The following is an 11,249-nucleotide window of genomic DNA, read 5'->3' as shown; positions in this document are numbered from 1 at the left end:
TTCCTTCTCATAGAATCAGGAGTAAGATCAGCCCTTCCACTCTGTCTGCCACACCGCTCGCAGTGCTCACTGGAGGCTGAAGCAACCATTTTCCTGGAAGAACCCTCATTTGTGGTTGTTTTTCCTCGCAATTCACGTACCTGTGCATCTAGGACCGAGGTAGGTTTTCCATCCCACTTCCTCATTTCCTCTCCGTGGTCAAGCAGGTAAAACCACAGGGTACCCCGTGGTATATACCTTCTATCTCCTCTCTCTTGAGCAGAGGGACGCTTATTCCTAATAGCTGAGATATTGGTCCGTACAGGTGGGCGGCCAAACTTATCCTCAAATCGCTGGAACTCTCGGGACAGTTTCTCGGCTAGTATGTCTGGCAGTTTCTCCACAGCCGCGACGAGGGAGGAAGTGAGACTTTCTTCATATTGCCGAAGTCAGTGAGCCAATTCATCTACTGTTGGTCCCTCCTCGTCTTTCCAGTCCACTACTGCCAATGCATTGGCATACGACGACGGTGCACTTCGTACAAACTTCCACCACATGGGTCGTGCACACTGGACTTCATCTGGATCTGTGGGTAACTGCCCATCGTCTGGGTCATAATAAACCATCTCCCGCATGGCTAATTCCCTCAGGTACTGGATACCTCTCTCCATGGTGGTCCACTTGCCTGGGTGACATACAACATCTTCCTTGAAGGGGTACCTTTCCCTCACGCCCGGTAGAAGTTGCCTCCAGAGGCTGAGGGCTTGTGTCTTTTTTCCAATTGCCTTCTCAATGCCCCCTTCCCTAGAAAGGGATCCCAACTGCTTGGCTTCCTTACCCTCTAATTCCAAGCTACTTGCCCCGTTATCCCAGCATCGGAGCAGCCAGGTGATAATGTGCTCGCCTGGATGACGGCTGAAGTCTTTTCGCATATCTCGCAGCTCACTCGGGGATAGGGATCGGGTGATTACCTCTGGTTCTGACTCTTCCTCCTGTTCTCGTGATGACCCTGGTTCACCTTCATCCTTCACTAAGCGAACTGATTTTTTTGTATATTTCTTCTTCTGTATAGGGGCGATTGATATTGGCACCGGTTGATTCTCTAGTTCAGCTGCATCATCCATTGCCAAGGTTTGAGTTGCCACAGTGCCTGTTGCTGGGGTCTGAGTAGCCACAGTGCTTGTCATAGGGATTAGAGTAGCTGCAGTAGCTGTCGCTAGAGTTTGAGTAGCCACAGTGCCTGTTGCTGGGGTTTGAGTAGCCGCAGTGCCTGTCACCAGAGTTTGAGTAGCCGTAGTGCCTGTCACCAGAGTTGGAGTAGCTGCAGTCGTGGGAGTTGGTCTCTGGGTGGTATTTTTAAATAGTTGTTTAACCCTAGACAAGATCTGAATCACATTCAGGAACAGGCTGGTTCCTAGCAATAAGACCATGCTGAGTTCAACATCCCAAGGACATTCAAAATTTACAAACTCCTCCAATGCTATTGCAATTAACCTGGCAGAGAAAGGGAAGATGTGGGAAGATGTCTCCCCAACAGGTTGGCTCCCCGAGGAGAAAAGGTAGAAAGTGCAGTTATTAATATTCTCTAGGAGATAGCACCCGAAGTACGGAGATGTCTCCTCCATAGATTGGTTCCCAGAGGAGAAAAGGTAAAAGGTACAATTATTAATAGTCTCCCATAGGCAGCTCCCAAAGTACAGAGGTGACAACAATGCCGAGTACAAACACCCGATTAGTTTCACGGCCTGCACTTCTGTCATATCATAAGCCAGTGTTACAAACAACAACAACAACATGATAACTCTAGCCGGGTTCCCACAGATGATAAACAGCACAACAGGGAGCATATACTGCAAGTAGGGCATTACATAACGCAATTTCAAGAACCACAACACCAACCTTGAGAGCAAAAGAACCCACATTGTAACCAGTAACTATCAAACCAATACAATGAATACTTATAACAAGTTTGTTTTAACACACTCTGATCAGATCCGTCATTATGTCAACCCTTCGAGCCCCACGTTGGGCGCCAAAAAGGGCTGTCGTGGTTTAACCCCAGCCAGCAACTAAGCACCACGCAGCCGTTTCCCCCTCCCACCTCCCAGTGGGGTGAGGAGGAAGAAAGGAAAGAAAAAAAATAAAACTCATGGGTTGAGATAAGAACAGTTTAATAACTAAAGTAAAATATAATACTAACAATAGTAATAATGAAATATAATAATAATAATAATAGTAATGAAAAGGAATACAACAAAAAAAAGAAAGGGGGGGGAAGGAAAAAAAACCAGTGATGCACAATGCAATTGCTCACCACCTGCTGACCGATGCCCAGTTAGTTCCCAAGCTGTGATCCGCGCCTCCCAGCCAACTCCCCCCTGTTTATATACTGGGCATGACATTCCATGGTATGGAATACCCCTTTGGCTAGTTGTCCTGGTTTCGGCTGGGACAGAGTTAACTTTCTTTTTAGTAGCTGGTACAGTGCTGTGTTTTGGATTTAGTGTGAGAATGATGTTGATAACACTCTGATGTTTTAGTTGTTGCTAAGTAGCGCTTATCTTAAGCCAAGGACTTTTCAGTTTCCCATGCTCTGCCAGCAAGCAGGTGAGCAAGGAGCTGGGAGGGAGCAGAGCCGGGGCAGCTGACCTGAACTAGCCAAAGGGGTATTCCATACCATGGAACGTCATGCCCAGTATATAAACAGGGGGGAGTTGGCCGGGAGGCACGGATCACGGTTCGGGAACTAACTGAGCATCGGTCAGCGGGTGGTGAGCAATTGCATTGTGCATCACTGGTTTTTTTTTCCTTCCCCCCCCCTCTTTTGTTGCATTCCTTTTCATTACTATTATTATTATTTTTCATTATTACTATTGTTAGTATTATATTTTACTTTAGTTATTAAACTGTTCTTATCTCAACCCACGAGTTTTACTTTTTTTTTCCTTTGCTTTCCTCCTCCTCACCCCACTGGGAGGGGGAGGGGGAAGCGGCTGCATGGTGCTTAGTTGCTGGCTGGGGTTAAACCACGACACTAGTTCAGGTCAGCTGCCCCAGCTCTGCTCCCTCCCAGCTTCTTGCACACCTGCTTGCTGGCAGAGCATGGGAAACTGAAAAGTCCTTGGTTTAAGATAAGCGCTACTTAGCAACAACTAAAACATCAGAGTGTTATCAACATCATTCTCACACTAAATCCAAAACACAGCACTGTACCAGCTACTAAAAAGAAAATTAACTCTATCCCAGCCAAAACCAGGACATATGTACTGACCGTAACCTGCCCCCATCATCCCTTATTGCTTCATTGAAGGGATGGAGTGTAACCTGCTGCGATAACAAGGGGGGAAGAGAGGAGTCTGGACTGACATTGAGCCTGGGAAAGAGGGGAGAAAAGTTTTTTCCCTAAATGTGTTTATTGGGTGTACATGGCAAGGTTTTGGAAGCTATGGGGTGTTCAGGGGTGGCATCTGTGAGAAGAGGCCAAGGGTTTCCCTGTGCCAGACAGCCAGTTCCAGCTGGCTTGTCAACAGACCCACCACAGGGCAGAGCTGAGCCAGTCAACAAAGCTTGTGGTGCCTCTGTGAAAACATATTTAAGAAAGGGCAAAATGCCTCACGGTAGAGTGAGGAGTGAGGAAAATGTGTGAGAAACAGCCCTATGAACACGAAGGTCAGAGAAGAAGAAGGAGTAGGTGCTCCAGGTGCCAGAGCAGATATTCCCCTGTAGCCCATGGAGGAGACCACACTGGAGCAGATATCCACACTGCAACCCATGGAGGACCCCACACTGAAGCAGTTGGATATTTCCTGAAGGAACTATAGCCCATGGAGAGCGTATGGTGGAGCAGGTGGAGCAGATTCTCCTGACAGGAACTGCAGCCCATGGATGAGCCCACACTGGAGCAGATTTTTCCTGAAGGACTGCCGTCTGTGGAAGGACTCGTGCTGTACCAGAGGAAAAGTGTGAGGAGGAAGGAACAGCAGATAGAAGCTGTTATGTAATGACTGTAATCCCCCATCTCCCACCCCCCCCACCCCCCGCACCACTCAAGGGTGGTGGGTAGAGGAGTTGGGAGTGAAGGAGTGCAGTTGAGCCTGAAGAAAAAAGGGATGTGGGGGAAGATTGTTTTTTGTTGTTTTTTTTATTTTATGTTTCATCTTTGTTTCTCACCATCCTACTCTATTTTAATTGGCAATAAATTAAATTAATTTTCCTCAAGTCAAGTCTGCTTTGCCCATGATGGTAACTGGTAAGTGATCTCCCTGTCTTTATTTTGACCCACGAGCTTTTTCATCCTATTTTCTCCCTCTATCCTCTTGAGGAGACAGAGTGAGAGAGTGGCTGGGTGGACGTCTGGCAACTGGCCAAGGTCAACCCACCACAGTCCATAAATGTTTATTTCTGGGTTTGTTTTTGTTTCCCACTGCCTGAATCAGTAATTAAATATATATATATATATATATAAAAATTGGCAATAAATTAATCTTCCCCAAGTCGAGTCTTTTTTGCCCACGACAGTAATTGGTAAGTGATCTTCCTGTCTTTATCTTGACCCATGAGCTTTCTTATTTCTGTTCTTCCTATTCTCTCCCTCCCATCCCCCTGAGGGTGGGGGGAGTGAGTGAGCGGCTGGGAGATAGTTTAGCTGTTAGTCAGGGCCAACCCACTGCACAACCTATCCAATTATATATAATATTTTAAACAGTTAAGTATCTTAACTTTATGTTTCTGCCTAAGATGGAGCTCCAGTTTCAAATGTCTATAAAATGTCTGTTTCACTCTCATAAGTAACATAAACATATATAAAGCAATGGGGTGAGGGACCAAAGAAGGACACAGAATCTAAACTAACAACTGCACAACACAAATGGAAGTGACCCCACTCACCAGCATCACAAGGCAATAAACTCCCTGCAAATGAGGTTGCATCTTCAAAATACTTTGCTTGTCTTTGGAGGAGGGAAGGATTTCTTAAATCATGATGGTAGCCTTCTGGAAGTTATGATGTTACTGCATTATCCTATGAGGTCAACTGTAAGAGCTGCCTGCATATTTTAGCTCTAGTTATTGCGTTTCCCTTAGATGACATAAAAATTTCTACAGAGAGCGCTGTCAGTATCTAAGTGCTTTAATAATAGACCAAGTTGACTGAAAGACCTTCAAGAACATTAGTACAGTTTGAGCCACTTGCACTGAAAAGCAAGAGGCTAGGGAAAATTTCTAACACATATTGTTGCAAAATAACTCAAAGGAGAGATCAGCAGAAGTAAAGAAAAAAAGGGGGGAGACAGTGATTCCGTCTTTAGATATATGCTTTTCTACAAATACTGCTGAGAAATAAAGAAGAAAGGTCTCATGTTAAGGCGCTTCCAGGAATCACACACAAAAACCCATCAGGCCACCTTTACACATAATTTTGGGCACACTGTAAATTAACATTTGTTAGCAATACTGGTAGGTTACTTTTATTAGTAAAGGTGTTGGCTGGTAATTACAAAGAAACCTGATAGAGTACCCTGACCATATTTGACTAGAGTTATAAAGTTTGTTCCTACTCAGTAACTTAGGAAATTAAAAACACTAAATCTAGGATTTTCTCCACTGGGACTTAATCCAGTCCAATTTACAACTTAAGGATTTATAAAGGCTTTTCGGAAAGAAATGGGGAAATGTCAGCTACAATTTCTTGCTAGAATTGCACTGAAGCTATTAATCTTGCCTAGAGAATATAATGTTACAGTTATCTCATTTACAGTGTTATTGTATATGATTTATGGTCATGGCATAGAAACTCAAACTAGGTTTTGTATTTTTAAGAAAAAATTCATATGTCTATAATATAAATGATTTTTCCTCATTCAGGGAAAAATACTAAAAAGTGATTTATAATATTTCAACTTTATGGAAAATTTAATGTGTGATAAGACCAGTGATGGGGGGAAAAATCACAAAATCTTCATGCCATCAATGAATATCTGCAACTAGGCTAATGTTTCTCCTCTCTAATTAAGCAATATGGAGCATGAAGTACATTTGATTATTCTGAACATATATAGATACTGAGAGTCTCTGGTATAGGTGAACATAAAAGGAGATTATTTTTGTGCAGATTAATTTGGAGTATTTTTTGTCTGTGGAGTCACATTTGAATATTTGTTATCATCATTCATTTTGGGGATACATCGTTCTGAGGCATTAAAAAAGTAGACCAAGTAGGCTCACACATGTTTTTCACAGCTTTCCATCCACCATGCTCAAAAATTTATTTAATCACAGATGAAAGAGGTGAAACAGAGTTGTAGTTTATCTGGTTTTAGATTGTCCCTACTGAATTTCCTTAAGTATTTTATCTGCCTAGCCTATTCTTTCAGTATCAGTAACTATGGTGCTTCCACACTGACCTCAGAGGATTACAATAGATCTTGGCTGTCTCTCTCACTCTTTGATGAAAAGTACATTTTCCAGTGCATATTTTCACATTCTGTCACTGTGTTTAATAATTCCTCCTCTCCTCACTGACAGCTTTGTGACATTCTTTAATGTTTCCCCCCAAAGCTACACATATTTTATTCTGTCCCTCTTTCTTCAAATGTCAGCTCTTCAAGCCCTTTAACATCATGCTTGCCTGCCTTCAAATAACCTCCAGTTTATCAAAATCTCTTTTAAATACTTTCTTCATGAGTTGCATAAAATATACCATAAAAACATATTAAAAGAAAAAGAAGAATGAGAACTACCAATAGCCTTTAGTGCTAGTTTCTTCTATCCTTCTAATGTCCTTGCTCATATATAAATTTATGTAAAAATTACAAATCAAAAGACTAGCAGCCAGATTCACACGTTTGAACATATAATGTTCTGAATATATGTTTTACTTGAGGTGTAACTTAGAGACCTAGTAAGGTGAGAACAGGAGACACTAATATCCCCTCTGTTCCTGCTCCTCACTACTGCCCACTAGGGCAAGGAAGCTGCAATAAGCAGGAACGTGAGCTTTTCCCAAATTGCAGTTCCAGGCTTCAAAACCACCCTTATTGCCTGTCCAGATGTACTGGTTTTGGCTGGGGTAATTTTCTTCATAGTAGCTAGTATGGGGCTATGTTTTGGATTTGTGCTGGAAACAGTGTTGATAACACAGGGATGTTTTAGTTATTGCTGAGCAGTGCTCACACAGAGTCAAGGCCTTTTCTGCTTCTCACACTGTTCTGCCAGCAAGTAGGCTGGGGGTGCAGCACAAGAAGTTGGGAGGGGACACAGCTGGGACAGCTGACCCCAACTGACCAAAGGGATATTCCATACCATATGATGTCATGCTCAGCAAGAAAACTGGGGGAGTGGAGGTTGGCAGGGGCTGCCGTTGCTCGGGGACTGGCTGGGCATCGATCGGTTGGTGGTGAGCAACTGTTTACTTTTGCATCACTTGTTTTTCTTGGGTTTTATTTTCCTCTCTCTTTGTTGGTTTTTTTTCTTACTTTTTTTTTTTAAATTATTAAACTGTCTTTATCACAACCCATGAGTTTTCTCACTTTTACCCTTTTGATTCTTCCCCCCATCCCACTGCAGGGGGAGAGAGCGAGCAGCTATGTGGTGCTTAGTTGCTGGCCGGGGTTAAACCACGACACCAGATCAAGCATGTGCACCACATTACATGGCCTCATTTAGTCACTTGACAGTGCTCTGTCCCTGGCAAGCAAGCATTTCCTTTAGTGAGGGCCCTTTCTCTCCCCGTCCAAAAAAAATAAAAATAACTATTTGATACACCTACACTTGAGCTGACATTTTCATAGAATCATAGAATCAGAGAATCAGAGAGAGGAAACACAGGAAGATGCTTAACTTCACAGTGCAGGGATGAAGGCAGTTTGCCAGGATGAGAGAATCTTGAATTCTTGTCTCTCTTCTAGAAAAAGCTTATGATTTTGCATTAAAGAGACACTACATAAAGCACATATTGAATGTTCTCTGCCAGCATGCTGCTTCCTCACCCTGAAAAACCCTTGATCCTTTTCCTTCAAAGAAGCTAAAAGAGAGAAATCCATGTGGACACTGTTGCAATAGAATCAGTCCACATGCAAAAGGTGACTTCTGTAACCAATTCTCCCTAAATGTTCTGGCTCCAGACTAAGTCAACTTGAACTGTTGTATTTCATTTGGAGCTCATTTTATTAATGTATTAATGCAGAGTGAAAGTTGAAACAAGAAAATAATAATGGAATTTCTTAAGGATTTAGAAAGACTTTTACCTCTTGATTACATCAGTGTATTTTCAGGATAACGTCACTGAGATTGACCTTGTTCACAATATCAGTTATACCTGTTACATCAGTTACTTAAAATCAGTCCTTAGATGTTAGTTGTTTTCCTTAGAAAATAAGCAAAGCTTGACAAATATATTTTTATCCATTTACAAGTAAAGGTTGCAATTATGGCCTCCAGTGCATGAAGCTGTCTTAAAATGAATAAATAAATATAGCAAGTACTATACATGGGGCACATGTTGACTTTTGTTCTTTGCTTTGAGTATACTAGTATTTGATCTTCTAAAAATCTCATTCCTTGTGATTGAAGGTGTCTTATCTTAAGACATAACAGGGCTCTCCAAAATGGGCATTTTGTTACAAAATACTTAGTTAAGTAAATAGAATGTAAGGCAATTCATGTGCATAAACTATAATTAACAAAAGAAGGAATAAATTACACTCTTGTGCCTCCTCATACATGTAACCAATAGGGAGCTGCCTGGCTACATTAATTTTTACACGTTTTCACTAAATCCAAGATGCTAATGCAAAAGCTACTACTAAAGGATAGGTATCTGTAACATTCCTTGGAGGACAGGGTCCTGAAACAAACAGATAATCAATATTAATGTGTACATGTGAGGTGGAAAGAGGCAAAAGTGCTTGTCAGTGTTGCAGTGGTTATCAGAAATAGTATTTTGCTAAACTGTTCCTATGCATTTAATATAAAACATATAATTTTATGTTAACTGTAAATATGAAATGGAGGAGGGGTTAGAAAATTTCATGTCAGAATGTTTTAGCAAATTATTCTATTAATTCCTTCATTCTGTCCTGAAAAGTATAAAATTAAACAAGAGACACATTACAACAAACAGTTGAGCATTCAATTAAAAAAATGGGGTATTTTTAAAAGTTTCCCTTTTTCTTCTTTTTTTAAAATGGAAATTCTAATCTAGAACACTAGTATATCTCTGACACAAATATCAGTCCATAGAAATTTGTTCCTGAAGCAAGAGTTTGTTTTACTTTATAGATTTTAAGATAAGTTTCATCCAAAAAGGTATCATCAAGAATGTTTGCAAATTAAATCCTCACCTGGGATTTTGCATCCAATCTCTTTTCACCTCTCCTTTTTGTGGAAATAAACGAGAGAGAGAGAGATTCCCCTCGCTCCAAGTACTGGCAGCCAAAAATAATTTTTTGTTTTCACCAAAATTCCTTGAGGTTGGCATAGAAAATATACTTTAATAATGCAAAAGTAAACAGTATGAATATTGATACACTTTCTACAATCTGGCTTGTTTTTGTGGGATTCTACTGAATTTCATTTAAACCAAAAGGGAAAAAATCATCCCCTGTCAGGCAGCACTGAGGTTCAGATAATTTAAAAATCCTTGTTTCAGTACACTAAAATACAGGGAGATACAGTAAAACCACAGATATTGATTTAGACATCTTAAATGGCAAACGTCATTACAATAGTACTGAATGTTGATGCATGTCATTAAAAGAAGACGTTGTATGAAAGGTCTTTCAGTTATTTGGATGCACTGGAAATACTGCAGGTAAAACTAATGGCATGCAAATCAAACCCAGTAGAATGTTACAGAAATGTAGATGGAAAGAAAAAAAATCACTTGTAGCATAAGGGGGGGGGGGGTGCCTCCTCTACTCTCCCAGCTAAAGAAGGAGCATCACTTATAGGGTAACATGATGTATTGGGTTTATGTGGCAAGATTCTAGTGGCAGGGGAGGCTGCAGGGGGACTTCTGTGAGAAGAGACCAAGGGCTGTCCTCGTGCTGGACAGAGCCAGTTCCAGCTGGCTCCAAAACAGACCCACCTCTGGGCAAAGCTGAGCCAATCAGCAAAGCGAGGTCAACCTGCCACAGTCCTTTGTGGCACCCAACATGGGGCTCAAACCCATGACCCTGAAATTAAGAGTCTCATGCTCTACTGACTGAGCTAGACAGGCATCTGGCAGCCAGACAAGGTCAACCCACCACAGGAGCCCAGAACTGGACAGAGGACTCCAGGTGTGGCCTCACCAGTGTTGAGTAGAGGGGAAGGATCACCTCCCTCAACCTGATGGCAATACTCCTCCTAAGGCAGCCCAGGATGCTATTAGCCTTCTTTGCATCTGTATTGGGTCTAGCTGGGATGGAGTTAATTTTCCCCACAGCAGCCCTCATAGTGCTGTGCTCTGTATTGGTAGCTAGAAAGGTGTTGATAACACACCAGGGTTTTGGCTACTGCTGAGCAGTGCTCCCACAGCATCAAGGCTGCCTCTCCAACATTGCCCCCCCACCAGTAGGCTGGGGGTGGGCAAGATCTTGGGAGGGGACAGAGCCAGGACAGCTGACCCAAACTGACCAAAGGGATATTCCATACCATAGGACGACTGCTCAGTATAAAAGCTAGGGGGAGGAGGAGGAAGGGGGGGCATTCGTTTGTTTACGTTTGTCTTCCGGAGCAACCACTATGCGTACTGAAACCCTGCTTCCTGGGAAGTGGCCGAACATCGCCTGCTGATGAGAAGTAGAGAATAAAATCTTTTGTTTTCCTTTGCTTTCACACGCGACCTTTGCTTCTGCTTTATTAAACTGCCCTTATCTCGACCTACGAGCCTTTCATTTTATTTTCTCCCCCTGTCCAGTTGAGGAGGGGGAGTGATAGAGCAGCTTTGGTGGGCACCTGGCATCCGGCCAGGGTCAACCCACCACAGCATCCCACTGAATCCCACTGAATACATCCCACTGAATCCCACTGAAAATACATCCCACTAAAATTGAGGTACCTTAGGTCCTCTGGACTCCAAGGCACTCCTTAAGACACATTAGTATAGGTACCACTCGTATACAAGATAAAAAGGGACAGGTTCCCTTCCCACTAGCTTCCAGCAGAAGCCCTGCCTCCTCCCAGAAGCCTCAGGGGCCATTTGCCCCAGAAGTCACTCCCCTCTTTCGGTTACGTGCTATGTTGTGATTAGCTGACAGGACCAACCACCCCTTCTGGTTTACCCGGAAGTA

The 11,249-nt window shown here is 42.6% G+C and overlaps 1 non-coding gene across 1 annotated transcript; it reads right to left on the bottom strand.

Annotated features, from left to right (window-relative positions):
- Positions 1–10,122: 10,122 nt before the first annotated feature.
- On the bottom strand, positions 10,123–10,195 carry TRNAK-CUU (transfer RNA lysine (anticodon CUU)). The gene has a single exon. It is a non-coding gene; the product is annotated as a tRNA-Lys (tRNA).
- Between the last annotated feature and the right edge of the window lie 1,054 nt (positions 10,196–11,249).

This window comes from Gymnogyps californianus, unplaced genomic scaffold, assembly GCF_018139145.2.
Source record: "Gymnogyps californianus isolate 813 unplaced genomic scaffold, ASM1813914v2 HiC_scaffold_50, whole genome shotgun sequence".
In the NCBI taxonomy this organism is placed as follows: domain Eukaryota; kingdom Metazoa; phylum Chordata; class Aves; order Accipitriformes; family Cathartidae; genus Gymnogyps; species Gymnogyps californianus.
The sequence above is the reverse complement of the archived record's forward strand: the minus strand, read 5'-3'. Positions and strand labels throughout refer to the sequence as shown.